This window comes from Canis lupus, chromosome 15, assembly GCF_003254725.2.
Source record: "Canis lupus dingo isolate Sandy chromosome 15, ASM325472v2, whole genome shotgun sequence".
Lineage (NCBI taxonomy): Eukaryota > Metazoa > Chordata > Mammalia > Carnivora > Canidae > Canis > Canis lupus.
Window position 1 is genome coordinate 11,964,115 of NC_064257.1, and position 19,362 is coordinate 11,983,476.

Consider the following 19,362-nt stretch of genomic DNA (forward strand, 5'->3'; position numbering starts at 1 on the left):
GTGAGGAGGGGGCAGGGAAAGGAACTAGAGCTATAGCCTTTATTCAAATTTAACACACAGATGTGGGGTCAAGTACTAAATGTATATTATCTTTTATACATAAAAGAGTAGGCAAAATTATTCCAGTTTGGAGAATAAATAATCTAAGGCTAAAAAAAAATAAGTTACTTACCTAAAACAACATGGTTAATTCATATTAGAGACAAGGTTGAAACCCGTGGCTTCTAACACTACATCCTGGCATTTTGATGGACCACTGATGCTTTCTATATCAGACTAATAACTAAGAGCCTCAGTAGGTTTTTGGCAAAGGGATTACCTTATCCAAAGCAGCATCTTAAAAAAGTAAAGTTAATGGAAGCACAGAGTGTACCTGTGCTGGCTAAACTAGTTTAGGGAAACTCTGTGGGTTGCACGTCAAAGCAGATGCAACTTTAAGGCTTTCTGGCATACTTTTCCAGATAGGACAATTCTTCATTACCAGGGTGTTTGGTATGGCTCATGTCTGAACGCACCACTATAATTAGTTAATCCTTATTCCAATTTGGAGGGAGGATAATTATAAGTGGGAAGGCTAAACATGCCAACATCCACATCTTAGGGAAAGTGAGCAGAAAGCAAGATTTTGAATAGTGCTGGAACTATTAATCACCATGTCCATAGCTACTATTGCTACTAATTATGTCATCCAAAGTGGAATCTTATTTTCTTGTTCACTGGTGGCCCCTTCTAACTTCCCCAAACAAAATCCCTTTGAACATGCATTAATGCTGCAATATGACATTTAAGATAAATATATTATGGGAAAGATCTTTTTTTTCTTATTGTTTTAATACCCATATTGAGGTATAATTAATATACCATACAATTCACTCATTGTAAGGATACAGTTCTATGATTTTTAGTAAATTTATAGTTTTACACTGTCATCACAATCTACTTTTAGAACATCATCTACTTTTTTCCATCATCCCAAAAAGTTCCTTTGTTAATCCTCACTTCCATTCTGATCCGTAGCAACTACTGATCTTTTCTAACACTATAAATTTCATTGCTGAACATTTTATATAAATGAAATCTTTTGCATCCAGCATCTTTCACTTAGCATTATATTTTTGAGGTGTAGCCATGTTGTGCCATGTATCAGTAGATCATTTTTGGTGCTGAATAGTATTCTATTGAAAAGATATATAGCACTTTTTTTTTTATTATTCTTTAGTTGGCAGACATTTGGATTGTTTCCAGATTGGGGCTATTATGAATAATAATATTATGAACATTCATATGCATACCTTTTAGTAGACATGTGATCCACTTTCTTTTGAGTAGATATCTAGCAGTGGAATCATTGGGTCGTATAAGAAAGTTCATGTTCAAAGTCAAAAAAAGAAAAGCTGTCACACTGTGTTCCAAGTTAGTAGTGTTCCAGCAATGGTAAGAGGGAGGGTTATAGTTTCTCCATGTTCTTGTTAACACTTGGAATTATCTATATTTTTTATTGTAGCCATTTTAGTGGGTATATAGTGGTATCTCATCGTGGTTTTAAATTGTATTGCCCTACTTGACGGGATGAGCACTGGATGTTATATGTTGGCAAATCAAACTCCAATAAAAAATACACAAAAAAATTTATTGCCCTAATGACTAATTATGTGGATTATCTCATCATGGGCTTATTTGCCATTCATGTATCTTCTTAAATGAAGTGTCATTTTAAATCTTTTGCTCACTTAAAAACACTATGTTGTGTCCTTATAATGAGTTTTGAGAGTTCTTTATTTTAATTCAAGTTCTTTGTCTGATACATGCTTTGCAAATATCTTCTTCTAATCTGTGCTTTATATTTCATTCTCTTAACCATGTCATTTGAAGAACAGAAGTTTTAAATTTTGAAGTTAAATTATCAAATTTTTTCTCTTATGGATCATGCTTTGGATTCTCATCTGAGACTCTTTGCCCAACTGAAAACCACAAAGGTTTTTTCCATGTTTTATTATTTTTTTTTTTGCTTACATCTCAATCTGTGATTGATTTTGAAGTTTTTTGAATTTTTTGAATTATTTTGGTATGTATGGCATAAGGTAAGGGTCTAACTCATACTTTTTGCACATGGATATCCAGTTGTTCTAGCACTGCTTGTTGAAAAGACTAACCTTTATCTGTGAATTACCATGGTTTCTTTCTCTTTGGCCTCTGCTCAGTTTTTCTTTTTCTCTTTCCTAGTTTTAAGCCTGGATTCTCAAGGAGCCAACCCTGTATCTCTGTAGGTTAGTGGTCAGCTGTTACTGGGCTGAGTTTGTGCTCACCCACCCTGAGCCCATAATATTTCCATCCTCTGTCAGTGTATCTGTATGTGGGTATGGGGAGCACAGTCAAAGTCTGGGCAATTTTTAAGTCTGCCCTGTCTCTTACTTTCCCTTCTGTGTTGTGTTTATCATGAGCATTTACGCAGCTTCGAAGTAGTTGAGGAGTGTGTGACTGGCTTGAGCCTTCTCAGGTCTCTACTAAGGCTGCACCTAGACTCATCCAGGGATATGTTTGTCCTAGCTATGCAACTGCAGGCCCTCCTTGCTTGCCAACCTGTGTGATGAGTGTTTCCACAGACAGTACTGCTTGGTGGGAGCACTTTCCACTTTTCCAAACTGAGTCCCTTTGACCATGACAGAGAAGCTTCCAATCCTCCTTAGAGTGTGGCCTGCCCTAACAGAACCCTGCACTCACCAAGCTTGGGGCAAGATGGAGCAACCACAGCACATCACAGATTCCCATTCTTATTACCCAAGGTTCAGCAGTTTTTTATGCCAACAGTTTTGAGATTGTTGTCTGTCTTTGGTCAATTTCCAAAACACTGAAATGGTTGTTAGTTTTATCCAGCTTTTGTTTTGTTTTGTTTTTTGGAAATAGGGTACCAATACACTCCTTCCGACGTAGCCAAAGTAGATTTTAATTGACAAACATTAAGGTTTTTTTTTTGTTGTTTAAAGATTTATTTATTTATTTATTTATTCATGAGAAACACACACACAGAGAGAGAGAGAGAGAGAGGCAGAGACACAGGCAGAGAGAGAAGCAGGCTCCACGCCGAGAGCCTGATGTGGGCCTTGATCCCGGGTCTCCAGGATCACGCCCTGGGCCGAAGGTGGCGCTAAACCGCTGAGCCACCCGGGCTGCGCAACATTAGTTTTTCAATCATACAACCCTGTACTGCCAGACACAGTAAAATACAGTATTATTTTCATACACCACTGACTAATTAGATGAATACCTAACTCTGTGTGTGTGTGTGTGTGTGTGTGTGTGTGTGTTGAAAGGATTAGATGGAGAGCCATTCCTGTACATAAGGATACTTTCAGAAAGGAAGTATCTCACAAAAAACAATAATAATAATCTGATAGTATATTTTAGAGAATCACTAGAAATATGGGGAAAATATTGTCTAGGTTCTGACACTGGCTAGCTCTGTGACTTTGAGAAAAGCACTTCTCCTTTTTGGGCCTCAGAAAGTCAGACCAGATTATTTCAAGCATCCTTTTCAATTCCAACATAAATTATGATTCAAACATTCATGATATCCTAATTGTATGTTCTGAGTCACACATCAGCCTGCTGTAATGTTGCTTCTTTATCTTTTCTTTATTTTATAATATTGGTAGTTATTGAGTGCTTAGCATGTGGTAGGCTCAGTGCTGTGACCTTCATATACATTATGTTACTCAGTCATCACAACACTCCTATTATGTGATTCATACTGTTATTGAGTGCTTGACATTGAACCAGCATGGTCTAGGCTCTGGGGATACAGCAGTGAAAACCAGGCAGAAATCCATGCCTTCATGGACTTATATTCTAGTAGGAAGAGACAGGCAATATTTGATAAATGAGGAAAAAGGATGAGTTTTGGAGTGAAGGATTCACTTAGAAGAATTTAAGCTCTGAAATATATCAGGATTATCTTCTTCCATTTGCATTTTTAAAAACTGGCATGTAGTGAGATCAAGTAATTTGTCTATACCATGCAGTTGGAACTTGAAGCCAAGCCTTTGTAGACTCTTAAAAAATGGACTCTAAACCAGTCCTGGATAGGAAATATTCTATTCACCTGTATATTCATTTACTAAATTCTTGCAAAGTCATTCTACAGTACTACCAATATCTGATGAGTACTTTCTGCCTGGCAGGCTCTATATGGGGTGCTGGCAGCAGACAGATGGAACAAAACAGACCTTATCCCTGAATAACATTCAATGTAATAGGCAACACAGATGTAAAAACTAATAATGGCAATAATGGTAAGAGACTTGATATCATAGAGGTAGTGGGCAGAAAAGGGGCACAACGGAGGAAACAAAGCCTTAGGGAAGAAGATATCTCAAATTGAGAATCAAAATACTGATACAGAGGCTGAGACACATGATGAGTCCTGACAGTTGTGTGCAGTTCCAGACGATGAGAGCATGAGATCAGCCTAAGAAGAAGAACAGAAGGAGTAGTGATGGGGAAAGAAGGAGAGGTAGAAGGAGGCTGGCCCAGGAGTGCCTTGAATGCCAACCTCCAGAACTTGGACTTTATCCTGTGGGCAGTGAGGAACCAGGCAGGAAAGATCATGATCAGTGCGGCACGTAACTCTTCTATCCCCAGGCTGCATTTGCTGGTGACAGTGATCTAGAAGTCATGTTAACTCCTGCCTGTCCTTCCAGGTGGCTTTCCCACCTATGGACAGAGATATTTGTTAACCAAAAGTACCTGAGGGAAAATTACCACAAGACACCACGTATAAAAAAGGAGAATGCCATAGAAATGCCTAGAAAAGCTGGTCTCTCTGATCTTAACACCTCACATAATCTCTAGAGTTGGCAAAGACTATAAGGGTCACATTCAAGTTTAGCAAATATATTAGGAATCTTCTATGGGCAAGGACCCAAATTGTATAGACCAATGTCTTCTCTTAACATTCCAGAACTATGACTTTTCAGCCTCTGCTCACACATTTCTTGAGGAGCCTGAGCCCCATTTCAGAGAAAAAATCTCTGCCATTCCCAGAAAGAGCCACCTCCCTGTAAACTTTCTCCTTGATTCTAACTCCACCCTCTGAGTCTGCTTCTCGTGTACTTGCTCTTTAGCTCCTGGAGAGGTCTGCGAAGATAGCAAGCCGGTCACCACACACCCCTCACGAGTCTTCTCCAGGCTAGTCCTTTCCTTCTTCCTCTGTCCCTATAACTCTATATTTCTGCAAATCCTATCATTTCTGAACTTTGTGCCTTCTTTGTTGTTCTCTGGACATAATCTAAGTTAATTTCCTTTATAAAATATCAGAACTGGGGCACTTGTGTGGCTCAGTCTTTTAAGCATCTGCCTTCAGCTCAGGTCATGATCCTGGAGTCCTAGGATTGAGCCCTGCATTGGGCTCCTTGCTCTGTGGGGAGCCTGCTTCTCCTTCTCCCTCTGCCTGCCACTCCCCCTGCGTGTGTTCTCTCTCTCTCTCTCTCAAATAAATAAAATACTTTTAAAATATCAGAACTGAATATAAAATTTTATAGGCAATATAAGCTTCCTGCAGCAGAATAAGACTATTGCCTAACTTGCTCTGAATGCTAAATCTCTAGAAATGTTACAAGAGTTTACATTAGCTTCTTTTAGCAGTGAAGTCTCCCTGTAGTTGATTTTTGTTGTTGTTGTTCATTAAATAAGGCTATTTTAATTCCTCTGGTATTTTTTAAATAAAACTTTTATTTTAGAATAATTTTAGATTTATTTATTTTTTTTAAAGGTAGACCATCTCCTGGTGCCATCATGATGGACATGGCCAGTCAGGTACTCCTGGGTTCTGGTGTCACCATTGTGTCCTAGCAACTTATGTACATGAAAGTGCTCATCCAGGTGTAATATGAGCTTTTCCTCTAACAATAAGACAAGATATTTGGGGGCAACAAGTATGTTAGCTTCCTCATCTGTTTTGTTATGTTTAGTACCTTATGAGCGTTGATGCGAAGCATTCATAGACTTAGCTCCAAGACGGTGTTCAGGAGTCCTTGGAACTGTGGTCCAGGTTAAAGTTTGACAGCTTTACCAGGAGTGTGAAAAGGTTGAAGAGATAGGACCTGGGAATGTACAGAAAGAAGTCACATCTTCCTTCAACCAAGTTATCAAGGAGACAACTTGAGAGATGATGACTTGTTCTGCTGCAACCTTCATCACACAACCCTCCCAGGTGATCACTCTGAGATCTGTGGTACCATTCATAAGCAGAGAATCCAAGTACTGTGGACTTTGTAACTCTATGGCGACCACGTATTGGGAAGAAGGCATCCTAGGATATTTTGTGGCTCTTATTTTTCACCTCTAAGGGGACATCGTTTCATTATAGCTCTGAAACTCACCAGCCTACCTTGACAGTACCTATGCACTGGACAATGGGTTTCCACCATGTATGAAAGTTATTCCCAAGCTGTCACAGAATTTTTTGCCAGTATGTTGACCTACCTGTTTGCGCTTATCTCTAATCTTATGGCTGTCAACAACTGTGAGCTTGCTGGTGGATCCCCTCCTTATTCCTCAATATGTACTTCCTAGATAGATTGCTGGTGCATGCTACAACAAGAGAGAAATATGAGCTGAGGAAATAGTTTTTCCGCATAGTCCCCTTTGAGTAGACTTATTGTTGTGACCTGAGAATGTTAATTTAAAGATGTGGGACAGGGACAATGATATTGTGGCCCCAGATGCATAGAATTATAGGAAAGAATGTTGATTTCTATATAGTGTGGCACACTTTTAAAATAATCATTTAATCTTGAGAAAATGGGGAAAAATGAAAAGATAATACTTCACCTAGTTTCCTCTAATGTTAAAACCATGGAGCATTTGTCAAAACAAATAAATTAACATTGATACATTACCATTAACTAAACAACAAAACTATATTCAGATTTCATCTGGTTTTTCACCGATGTTCTTTTTCTGTCCCAGGATCCAATCCAGAATACTGCATTAGCCTATAGATTTTAGAAATATAATTGTGACCCCTTATACTTGTCCTACCATTGGTTTTCACCCTTCATTATAGCTTGCTGTGACCATTTTGATTCTTGGATTCTCTTACCTGTACCATTAGTGTCTTCACTTAGATTTTTTAAAGTATGTAGTTTTTAAGTATTAATTTAAGTCAAGTATGTAAGTGTTTAACAGGATGAGACCCCTGAGATCAGAGATCCGTGCATATTATCAGAGACTTCTCTGGAATGCCTAAATTGGCATTTTTAAAAATAAATTCTGTATCAGTCTCTGAGTTTGATTATGCTTCTAACTCCAATAGCGTAAGTTACCTAAGTGAACAAGATTTTACCTGCCTTCAACACAATTCAATTAAATTCAATTTAGGTTTAGGAGCAAAGTGGGCAAGTATAAGGAGATTGGAAAAATTTAAGATATGAATCCTGGCAGCTTCTACAACAATCCATATAGGACTTGTGAAGAAAAGCTAGGATCTCAGAAAGTAGCTAGAGGAAACTGATGGCCCTGTGGATAGGAAAGTCAGGGGACAGATGACAGTAACACAAAAAAAGAAACTAGAAAGGGCCAGCACCATTCTTATCAGCATGGTAACTTCAAAATAAAGTAGCTCTCTTCCATTTTTTTTCTGTTTTTTTCTGTTCCTTACCCTTTGTTCCTTCTTCCCCTTTGAAGTGAAACATCATGGAAGTGCAGCTGGCAATATGACCAAACAAATGTATGAAAAATAATTACATCTTTTTGGCTGGTTTTTAAATTGAATAATTGTTGGAAGTTAGTAATCTCAATTATCATTCCCTAATCCACCTCTCAGGAGAGTTCTGTGGACCCCCATCTGTACCAAACCTTGTCCTGATCAGACACTCTAAATTAAACAAGCTTAGTAGTTTTGGCTCCCTTCCAGCAGGCCACTTCACAAGTCACCACTCTCTTGGCATAGTTTTTGCTATTCCCGCCAAAAAGAGTCTCAATTAATTGGAGGCAGATATATCCTCCCAGCATCTGGTGAGGGACTTTCCAACTTACCCGACTGCTGCAGGTAGCTCATCCATTCCAAACCTCAGCACTGGGTGAGCAAGGGCCTGGAGAGGAGATGCTGGGAATCGTGACCCTGGGTTCTTCACTGCTGGAATAAGGAGGCCCATGTCTGATTTACTCATGCTGCAGAGACTGACCCAGATTGCCACACGTCTGCTCCAGACCCAGGTTTCCTGTCAGTGAATGTATCACCATCACTCCATTTCCCATGCCAGAAACCTGTCCTACTTAACTCCTTTCTATTCACTTCTTGCATACTGTCTGTTACCAAATATGATCAAGGCTATAACTCAGTATCCTTAGAATCTATTCCTTCCTTATCTCTGTTGGCAGTGCCCTAGCTCAAACCATCAGCATCTCTCAGGGAATTACAACAGCTTCTTTAGCCAACAGGTACAGGATGTGAGGTAGAACAGGCCTCTAGGCTCTCTCTCTATTCTGCTCATCTAGCTACGTCAGCATTATAGTGGTAGCAGAAAGTCCCAGCCTTCCTTCTAAATTTGTGCTCCCCTCACTGCTTCACTGATCCTCTGGGACCTACCTGACCAAGACACAGTAGACTTTTCACCGAGTACTACCTAGCTAGCTAGGCAGATGGCATCGTTTGTGCTAGCAGACTGCTATTTTTAGGCCATTCATTCCTCTCCCTTTTATAACAAAGACATGTTTTGAGCCTTATGCCATCAACCTACATAACCCTCTGCCATTCCTTATTACTCTCATCTGCCTACTTCTTGGACAGTTCCCTCAATCATGGGGAGCTTTGGTCCATTATTGTCTTTTCTACCCAGCTGCCACCATATTGAATAATTTCAGTATCCCTGAAAATGACCCATTGAACACCTTGTCTCTCAGTGGTTTAAGATAAAATAACAAATTCTTAGCTTGGTCTGTAAGATCCTGCGTAATCTGGCCTCTGCCTACTTCTTCAGCCTGTCTCATAACCCTGTCATTTTGCTCTCTCTGCTCTACCCACACTGGCCTCCCTGAAGTTCTTTCTGTCAGCCATGGATTTTCTCTCTAGCTTGTATACACACTAGCCTACATACCTGGAATGTTCTTTTTCCATGGCCCTTTGCCTGGTTACTTTCTATTCTGCTTTCAGGATCCAATTTGAACATTACTCACTCCTGAAGTTCTTCCCTGATGCGCTACTCCCCAGACTAGTTTGAGAGACTATGTTATATGAGTCCAGCTGGAAGCTCAGCAGCTGATACCTCAATTGTCCACTGCAGCCCACTGTGTCTCACTCCCAGATATGTCTGCAAAGTTTGCTTATTTGTCTATTCTTTCTGCAAACATTAGCTAAGTAACTACAAGGCAGTGAGAATAAAATTAGATGCCTAAGTCAGGAGTGTGAGCTGTGTGGCTTAGAACCCTGACTCTGCTACTCATTAACTGTGTAACCTTAGGCCAATTACTTAACCTCTCTTTCTTCATAAATTAGTGCCCCCTCCCTTCAAAAGATATCCAGAGAAACCCCCTATTCAGTCAGAATTTAAGTAGGAAGATCATCAGAGCTAGAGCCATATTGGGATTTTAATTTTGGTTCTGTCACTTATATCTTGACATGTCAAATAACCACTTTAAACTTCATCAGCAAACTAGGCACTATAATTTAGCTTTAGGTCATTGTCATGACAAGACATTTCTAGCAGATATTAGATAACAGATGTGAAAGTGCCTCCTGCATTGGCTGTAAATATTTGGATATAATGCATTTGCAATACTGTTTCCCTTAACAGACTCTAAGCTCTCCTGAAGGTATACAGTTTGTCATATAAAAATGAAACCAGCTAACATTCAGAGTAGTTACTCCTTGTCAAGTACTATTCTAGCTACTTTACTATCATTAATCAGCTTTAGCAACTTTATGAAACAGATACTACTATTATCTCAGTTTTGCTGATGAGGAAACAGGCAAATAGGAATAGGAAATAGAGAAGTTAAGTAACTTTTTCAAGAGTATACTACTTATAAGTGGTAATACCTGTGTAGAAAAAAAAAAGATATAGGTTATTGGTTGGGGATAGGAAAGGAACTATAGGAACATGGAAAAGACTCCTAAGAACTGTATAGGTGAGGTAATATTTTAGCTCTTTTCACCCATTAAGTCCTCCAAGATAGAGCTCAAATATTATATACCTTTTATACAAAAAGGGAAAAGGGTGAAATGAGGAATAAAACACATCTATCAACTAATTCTGATGTTATCTCTTGGCTATTCCTAAAAGGCAGAAGTACCACAAAGACAGTGGTTGGAAACTGAGAAAGGCAAGCATGACTTCTTACAGGCTCTTAGGGAAAAGAAAATAGAATCATCTGCAAATCATTATTATCCATTTTCTAACAAAAATGTCTTGTTACAAGGAGACTTGATAAATGAACTGGATATTTTCCTAGAATCCTATTATTAGCATTCAAGGAGATTGTTTCTGTGCTAAAACATCAGATCACTGGGATCCCTGGGTGGCGCAGCGGTTTGGCGCCTGCCTTTGGCCCAGGGTGCGATCCTGGAGACCCGGGATTGAATCCCACGTCGGGCTCCTGGTGCATGGAGCCTGCTTCTCCCTCTGCCTGTGTCTCTGCCTCTCTCTCTCTCTCTCTCTCTGTGTGTGTGTGTGTGTGACTGTCATAAATAAATAAAAAAATTAAAAAAAAACAAAACATCAGATCACTGTCTATAACTTTTGACCTTGTATTTATTTGGCTTAAACAAGGTCTCAAAAATGTAAGATTTTAGAGCAACGTGCAACATGATGTTAGCCTCAGAATTGATTTAGACTGTACAATCTTACCTTCAAGAAGTTCACTTTATGTTACTTTTAGTGACTGTGACAACCAGTAGTGGCTTGGGAATAATATGATGGGGCATGTTGTTCACAGGCCACAAGAGAGACAAAGCACAGAGCCTGGAAAGAAGAAGGTTACTTACAAGTCAGCCTACATCATGGCAGTTGGAATTGGAAAATCCAGGTGGGGCTTGACTGATGTCCCCTGGCTGGAATCTGTGCTCCTTCCCAGAATAAGCTGTTGAACTTCCCAGGGAATCCTTTGGCCAGCAACGCATATGAGGTTGCAGTAACCTTCTTCCAGGGCTCTGCTTGTCTCTGTAGGATTATTAACAGATGTGGAGGAGGGATGAAATAGGTCAGGTGCTACCTGCCAGGACCTCCCTGTGGTTCATCATTCTCCCAGGAGGTTGCTACTGCCATTTCTTTTCCTCTATCAGTGCTGACCTCTGATTCCTCCTCTTCCTGCTTCCTTATTCTCTTTTTTATTGGCAACAAAACAAAACAAAACCTTTAAATGTGGATTTATCTGTAAGAAGTAACGCTATAAATTTCTTAGTTTAAATTTCTTAAACTCCTATGTTTCCTATAAAACATAGGAGTATAGTATATCTTTGTGATCTTGAGTTAGTCAGTGGTTTCTTAGATATGACACCAAAAGCACAAGCAGCAAAAGACAAATTGGATTTTGTCAAAATTAAAAACTTTTATATACTGCAAATGATACCACCAAGAAAGCTAGAAGACAAGTTATAGAATGAGATAAAATATTTTCAAATTATGTATCTGAAAAGAAACTTGTATCAAGAATATATAAAGAGCTCCTACAATTCAGTAAAAAGACAAAAAAAAAAAAACCCACAATTTAAGAATGGGCACTGGATCTAAGTAGACATTTCTCCAAAGAAGATAAAAAATGACCAATACGCACATAAAAGGATACTCAACATTAAAAAAAAGGATACTTAACATCATTAGCCTCAGGGAAATGCAAATTAAAACCATAGTGAAGTGTCATATCTCAGCCTCTTAATAATAAAAGAAGGAGGACAATAACAATGTTGGGGAGGATGTGGAGAAACTGAGACCCTCATATATTACTGGTGGGAGTATAAAATGCAGTTGCCTTGGAAAACATTTGGGAGTTCCTCAAAATGTTAAGCACAGAATTACCCTATGGCCTAGCAATTCCACTCCTAGGTATACATTCAAGAGAATTAAAAATGTATGTTCACAGAAATTCCACAAAAAGGAATAAAGTACTGATGCCTGCCATGATGTGGGTTGTATTCCTCTTTGTGGCTGTACGATTGCTGGGTTCAGAGTAAGTTCTCAAGAAATTTTTGTTGAGTACATATGTTAGTTCATAACTCTCTTAAAAGGAGAAACTGAAAAATTTTCAAATTCCTTGTTTGCCTTCCCAAAGAGATATCATTTCAGAAAAGGGAACATAAAAATCCTACCTGGCTTTCTACTGGATTAATTTATTAAATGCTGTACTCCTTTTTTTTTCTAAATTATTTAACTTCATCCTCCAATATAATTTGATTTCTCTGATTTATTTACCATAGTTTAGCATTAAAAGATAATTATTTGCTGAGACGAGAATAGAGGTATTCTCTTCTCCAAATTGTATTTTATAGAAAAGGCAGTTTCCAGTATATTTCCTACATTAAAGTGGCTAATAATAAGATATTAATATGCACTGTAGCTACTCGAATCAGCTTCTTCTTTTTCATTCGATAATATTCATACATATTTAAGAGTTTCTTAACTTTGTCTAACTAGGTCAGCAGAATATTACCCAATCTTAATATTGTTTGTCCAAGCTGCCTATATTTTACAGGAGTTGGGAGGGGAGACAGATGGCTAGGATTTTCCATTTCTTTTTCCCATTTGTGATGCCTATGCTACAAGTGGCTGAAGTCATGAAAGTTTAGACCTAAAAAGACCCTGAAAGATGTGTCTTCTAACACCTTCCTTTCCTAGCTAAGGAAACAAAGAGATCTGTAGTATCTAGGAGTATGACTTAGGTTTCCTGATTTGGAACCTCATGTTGTTTGCATTTCGTCAGAGTGCTTTCGGGCATATTATTTACCATTTTCTCCCCATATACCATATGTCAGGCTCTGTTTTCATCCCATGTAATCATTTCATCTTCAGGACTAATAAAGGGTTGCTGTTATTATTACCTTATGTAAGTGAAGAAACTAGGGCTCAGCTCACATAGCCTAGTAAGTGGTGGAACCAAGATTTGTATCCAGGTCTTTAACCTGTATGCTGTCATTCTGCATAGGTCCTTTCACTGACTACTCTTTGTTATTGTGAGGACCTAAGAGGATCTTGGAAGTGCTCACATGGCAGTGAAGAGGGCTTTATATTCTTGAGTTTCCAGGGTTCTTCCTCAGGACGAAATTGTCTTGTAGGACTCTATTTTGCCTCCTTCCTGGCTTTCCTCATGGCCTAGCCTGCCTCCATCTTCTCCATGCCTGTGTCACTACCCTTGTTCTGGGTTTCCTGCCTTTAGCCTACTTGGGGAGGCTGATTCAGTCCTTCCAGCTTCTCTGCATCTTTGCCCCACAAAACAAGGCCATATGTCCTTTCCTGTTTCAGCTTCTCTGTTACACCTGCAGGCAGAGTTGGAGAAGGTAGCAGATGAAGGTACAAGCAAAAATGAAACAACTCTCCAGATTTCCTTGGTGTTTGTTCTTGCTCTGGTCTTCTGTTCCTCTGCAACTATATCTGAGTGGGTGAAGCTCATTTGGCTGCCCTTCCTTCAGGGCCACCCTTCTTTAGGTCTAGGAAGACCTCCTCCTCCAAGTCCTTCCTCTGTGTAGTCTGAGGGCCTAAATGTGTTCAGGAAGAATGATAGGTATATTTCCATCTCTGAGGTCTTCCTCAATACTGAAGCCTCCCATATAATGGGGCCCCCACCCTGTCCAGCCCTGCTCTACCCAGGAATGACCCTTTTGGGGTATATCCTCTCAGAACTCTTGAAATCCAACTTGCACAGTTGGCCATCTGTTGAGAGTGCCATAGAGATGGCTCTTGTTCAGTGAGATGGAGAGTGTAGCTAAGGTTCCATAGAGTCACATATAGGCCTGAGGGTTGGTAATTTTTTGTAAATGTATCTACATTTTCTTTGAACCCTTGGAAATACTGTGCCTATGGAGGACATTATTATTAATGCTATTGGTAATGATGATAGAAATAACAATAGCCACAGTAGTAACAATAAATATGCTACTTCTCACATGGAAAGAAAGTATAAAGGTTTTGGAGTCATATAGATCAGTGTTTGAATTTCAGCTTCACCACTCATTCATTACCAAAGTAAGCCAATTATTTCACATTACTCCGCTTATTTCTTCATCCAAACCTTTGGAATAATAACCCTTAATTGTCAAGGCATTTGTCAGGAGTAATGTAAACCAAATGTGCCACACACAGTGCAACCTCAGCTCCTGCAATGTAAAGTTTAAGACCTGTTACTCTGTCCATTTTACAGATTAGGAAACTGAAGTATAGAAACATTAATTAACTTGCTTAAAATCACACAGCTAGTAAGTGGTAGAGTTGGGACTTGGCATCTAATCCTAAGCAATTTGTCTCAAAAGCCTGTTATTTAAAAAGATGAGGTTTATAAAGCAGTTTCCATATTGCCTGGCACAGATTCATTTCGCAATTGGTAACTATAATTTAACAGCATATTGCAAGTCTAAAGAAGTACACAAATGCAAAGTGTTTGTTTTTATTATCCTTAAGACTTTGTCTTTTTCTCACCACTTAGTAAAGAATGCCTAAAAAGATGTCTACAGGAGAAGGGAGTGAGTTTTGGTATTTACTTGGTTATTTTGATCAAGGTAGACAACCACATTTAACAATCTTGGCTCCAGTTGGTTTATTTTGGGAGGCCTAAATTATTCACTTGGAATGTCTACACTGATTACATTAACCAGAGAAAAAAAATGTCAGCCCAGCCTCCCACTTGTGCTGACTGTGGGTCAGGCTGGTCTCAGAGGAGAGGTAGTTTTCATGAGGTAGGGCCTCCAAAAATGTCAATGTGGCAGGGGAGTAGAGATAAGAAGAGGGACATGTTATTGTTCCCAAGGTATGTGCTATTCTGAAACACCTAGAAGTCTCTTCAGGACAGAATTTGACTTCATATGGCATATAAGCAGTCTTTCATCCAAGAGCAGAGCTTTTCTACAACATCTAGTGAGTGGCTATCCAGACTCTCCAGGCACCTCTTAAAGCATTGGCAGTTCACTACCTCCCATAGAAGCCTGTTCCAACCTGGGGCAGCTAACAGTTTTCATTTTTCTGCCGTGAACCAGTAAAGTTGTCTTTGGTAGAGTTTTGAAGGTACACAATCAAGAGGCCTAGGAAGCACACAGAGCAACTATAATGGAAGGAAGAGTCTATGGCTTTGTTTTGTTTTCTTTCTGGTTATGGTGGGATTGTCAATGTAGGAGCTTACGCAAAACAGTGACAAGTCAAACTTACCTAACATTAAGTGTACTTGGGCTGCTGTGTGAAGGATGGATTGGAAGGCAGATAACATTATTAAGGAGTATTCTCACAAGTAAAACATCTGTAAGAGAGATGAAAAAAAGCTGATAAATTCAAGAAATATCTGAGAGTTAAAATTCACAGAACCTGTGACTAAATTGAATGTTATAGGTGAGGGAGAGAGGAGTCTGGATTCTTTGAGCTGGTAAATTGTAGAGCTACACTGGGGAAGAAGGGAATCCTGAGGAATATGTGAAGTTCAGCCAGGATATTCAGTAGCCAGATATGTTTGGCAAACTCGCGTGTGTTTCTAAAGTGGTCCAGTCATGTCAGGAAGAACTTCTAAGCAAGTAGCTGGTATTTGAAGTTGGGTGGGTGATGACTTATTGTTTCTCCTCTCCTCAGTCTATCACCACTATCTGGGGTAGAAGCATGTGCTAGTCTCTAAGAGAAGAGAAGCTAAGGGTCTGAGTTGGGGCTTGCCAGGTTTAGATTGAGACCAACCTTGCATTCCAAGAAGTGCGTGTGGCCAGCTCCAACTCCACTGATGTGTAGGGATCTGGGGTGCACCTCGGGTGTGTATTCCGGCCTATAGCAGCAAGATCCCACATGTAAGGGAAATTAGAGCTGCTTCTGTACTCCTTGCCTTGTCAGGACTGGTCCAGAAAGTGAGCAGAGCTAATCTTCCAGGTGGAGGCTGCAGTACCTGCAGAATCAGAGTTGTAGCTGGGTCAGGCAGGGGCTAATAACTTTTGCCTCTTCCCACTGTCCCATCTGGTAACTTCATCGTAGATTTTCCACTTACCTGGTGTGCTCCTCAGCTTGCCATGTGGGAAAAGACAAGGCCTATGATATCGGTGGAGGACAATGAAAGATGAGTAAAGCTAAGCAGGCAGAGCTCCCTGTACATTGTCTTCTCAGAATCCCGAGTTCCTAAATCCTTACTTTCTGGGGGCTCTTAAACACCTGTGACCTGCAGTGACTAAAAGCATTATTTGCAGTTTCCCCAGGATAATTTCTCAATTTGCTGCCCTGCTTCCTCTATAGAAGTTGTTGTGTATCTATCTGGTCCATTCTTTTGTTCTTCAAATTCATTCACTCCCTATGGTATTAAGTACCTACCAGGCCAGTCACTGTACTCAGGGGTAGCAGTTGTGAGCATAATACACATGGTCTTTGCCCTTCTGGAGTCTAAAGTTTAATTGTATGGTAGGTGGCCAGGGTGGGTGACTGACAGCGGGATCCATTACGTTTTTTCTGGAGGCAGATAGAGGTGGCGTAAAGATAGGGATTTGCGTCCATTGAAGGCCTGAAGCAAGCCAGGGGCTTTAAATGATTTACCTGCATTATTCCACTTGAACTCCCAAGGGTCTGTAAGGTAATGTTATCCTATGTTAAAAATAGGAACCTGAGGTTCAGAGAAATACTAATTTCTAATACTGCATAGCTATTGACCACTGATATAACTCAGATTTGTCTAAGGCCAAGTGATGCTCCCGCTGTGTCCGTCATACCACTCTTCTAAAAGTCATCCACGAAACTCAAAGTTATAAGCGCTGGGCTGAATGGATCTACTGTGACCCTAAACCAAAGTCTTGCCACCTGAGGTTTAAGGATGGGTTTAAAAGGATGCTTGAATTCCCCCAACATTAAATGCCAAATGCAGCATCAGTATGTATGTACAAGTGTGCATTTTTCTGGAAGAGGACTTGTAGAGGACCAGATTGCCAAAGGTGGCTATGACCTGGTATGGATTAAGAACCACTACCTTAACCCCCCCATTCTAGGCTTCTTCCTCTTCCCTTATGTCCGCCTGTAGGTGACTGTCATTGAACAGCCAGTGTAATATATTGGAAAGACCTTGGAACTGTCATACGGGAGTTCATGACACGAGCCCCAGCAGTGCCACTAACTCGCAATGTGGCCTCTTGCAAGTGTCTTCTTCATACTGAGCCTCACCTGCCAGGACCCTGTGAGCCCTGCGTAGGCTTGAGGACGGTGTTTCCCAGCTGGACTGCAAAGCATGTCGCAGGCATCAGGCACTTGGCAGACTCCAAGTGGCAGTGTACGGAGTGACAGGCACAGATACCGGTGGTGGCAGCTGGGGAGGCAGATCCCTGCTGTCGGGGCTTACGGAGGGACCTGCTTGCCCAGTCCCTACAGAGCATGAATAATTCTATCAGATCCTGAATCCTTAGGTGGGCAGCCTTCGAGGTCACCTCCTCCAGCCTTCCAGCCAGTCGGAGTCAGAAGATAGGCCCCTTGGTGCTGAGTCCATCACCTGTGTCTTTAATGTGAATATGGCCCCAGCTGGAATGTGCCTTCTCCCTCGTGCAATGTCACAATGCCTAGCTCTCAAGTGACTGAATCAGTACTAAATATTTAATGCGCGAAGTCAGCCTTCTCAGGGCCTTTGATCTGAAACTTCTTAAAAAACATCTTAAAAGCCCTTCAGAAACTGGTTAGTATTTCATTACAGTCACTTAAAATAGATTTATTTTATCAAAACATCCTGTCAGAAACCCTGAAGGCAGGATGACTAACCCCCAGCGATTCTGACAGGACTGCCTCCCCGCATTAGGCGCCCAGAATCTCTGGACAGCCCCGCCCGCACGCTGAGGGGCGCAGCTGTCACCAGCATCCCCTGATGGCTCCAGAGCTGCGAGCAGGGGAGGTGGCCAGGCTTGTCAGCAGCCTTGGGAGGCTACATCAATAACACCCCTGTGAGGGGAACGAACGGTTATTGAGAGTCTGCCGCAAGCCAGGCCCTTACCTGGAGTCCCTGCTTGTTGAATCTGTGGAATCTTTGCAACGGGTCTGTGAGGTCCTTCTGTGCTACCAATTAAGAAACTGAGGTTCAGAGGCGTATATGCCTTGCTCAAGGTCATAGAGGGGAATTAAGAGAGCAACCCAGGTCTAGCTCAAAAGCCTATTCTTTGTTTTGTTTTGTTTTTCCACTGAGATTGGACCTTTCACTGTGAGCTTTCAGTTGTTTTTTTTTTATAAAGCAAAAATAAATGAAAATAGCATCTTATAAAATTATATAACTACTACATGATAACATAGAATAGGATAAGGAAGAAATTAAAAATTACCTGAAATATTACCATCTAGATAACTATTCATAATGATCTCTTGGTTAGCCACTCAATTCAGTTCTCTTAATCCCCTCCCATTCCCTCAGCTTTAGACTGAGGAGAGATTGGGGGCCTGGGGATGTGTGGCACAAATTCCTTTCTCTTGCTGCCAACCTGAGGGGATGAAATCAATTCCCATAAAACCCCAACACCGTGAAGGGCTAAAGCAGGCCCCAGAGTGGAACAGAAGGTTCTGTCCTTCCCTAGCCACCGGCTAATTGGATGACCCGAGGAAAGCACTTTGGTGAAAGAAATGATTCCTGCCCTCCTAGGCTCACAGCTAGTGTTAAAATCAGTGACATAACGAGATAGAAGTTTTTTGTAAATTGGAGTATTGTGCTGTTGAAGGGAAAGAGTAGAAACAGAAATATTGTGAGAAGTATGGTGTCTCCACAGCACGGAGTTGAGTGACCATGCCCATTTCACTGTCTGTCAACTCAATGTAATGATTAATACTGTTCTTTTGCACTCTCAGAAGTGCCCTGACTTGGGTGATAAGTTTGGGGGCCACCTAAAGTACTGATCATGTTGATTAGATAGCTCCAAGGAAGGACGACAGCCGTCAGGGAGAGGCTTCCTATAGGATGGGGCTGCATGTCGTCTGGCAGGGCAGCCACAGCTTCAGAAGGCCTAAGAAGGGGCATTTTGTTCGTGAGTAACGTGCAGGAACAGAAAACATGAGGCAGCTGGCCTGACCTGGGAGAGCACATGACATAAGTTGCTGGAAGGAAAGGTATACAGTGGTCACTCTGTGAGAACCTGGCCCAACTTTCATACTCCCATGCAGGGCAGTTTTGGAGATAACATTCGGAGGCATCTAGCACTGAGGAAATGTGAAGCTCTATTCCAAGCTGGCAAACATCCCTCTTGGATTA

The 19,362-nt window shown here is 40.7% G+C and overlaps 1 protein-coding gene, 1 long non-coding RNA gene and 1 pseudogene across 12 annotated transcripts in view; 2 read left to right on the forward strand and 1 right to left on the reverse strand.

Moving 5' to 3' along the window:
- Positions 1-19,362, forward strand: part of LOC112642495 (BEN domain-containing protein 5) — a 1,368,880-nt gene that overhangs the window by 889,009 nt on the left and 460,509 nt on the right. The gene's annotated exons all lie outside the window — the stretch shown is intronic.
- Positions 2,980-11,180, reverse strand: LOC112642501 (uncharacterized). Its single transcript, XR_003125280.3, has 4 exons — positions 10,982-11,180; positions 8,035-8,219; positions 5,970-6,098; positions 2,980-4,710 (listed from the first exon to the last, which is right to left on the reverse strand). It is a non-coding gene; the product is annotated as an uncharacterized LOC112642501 (long non-coding RNA).
- Positions 5,794-7,704, forward strand: LOC112642498 (mitochondrial carrier homolog 2-like; annotated as a pseudogene).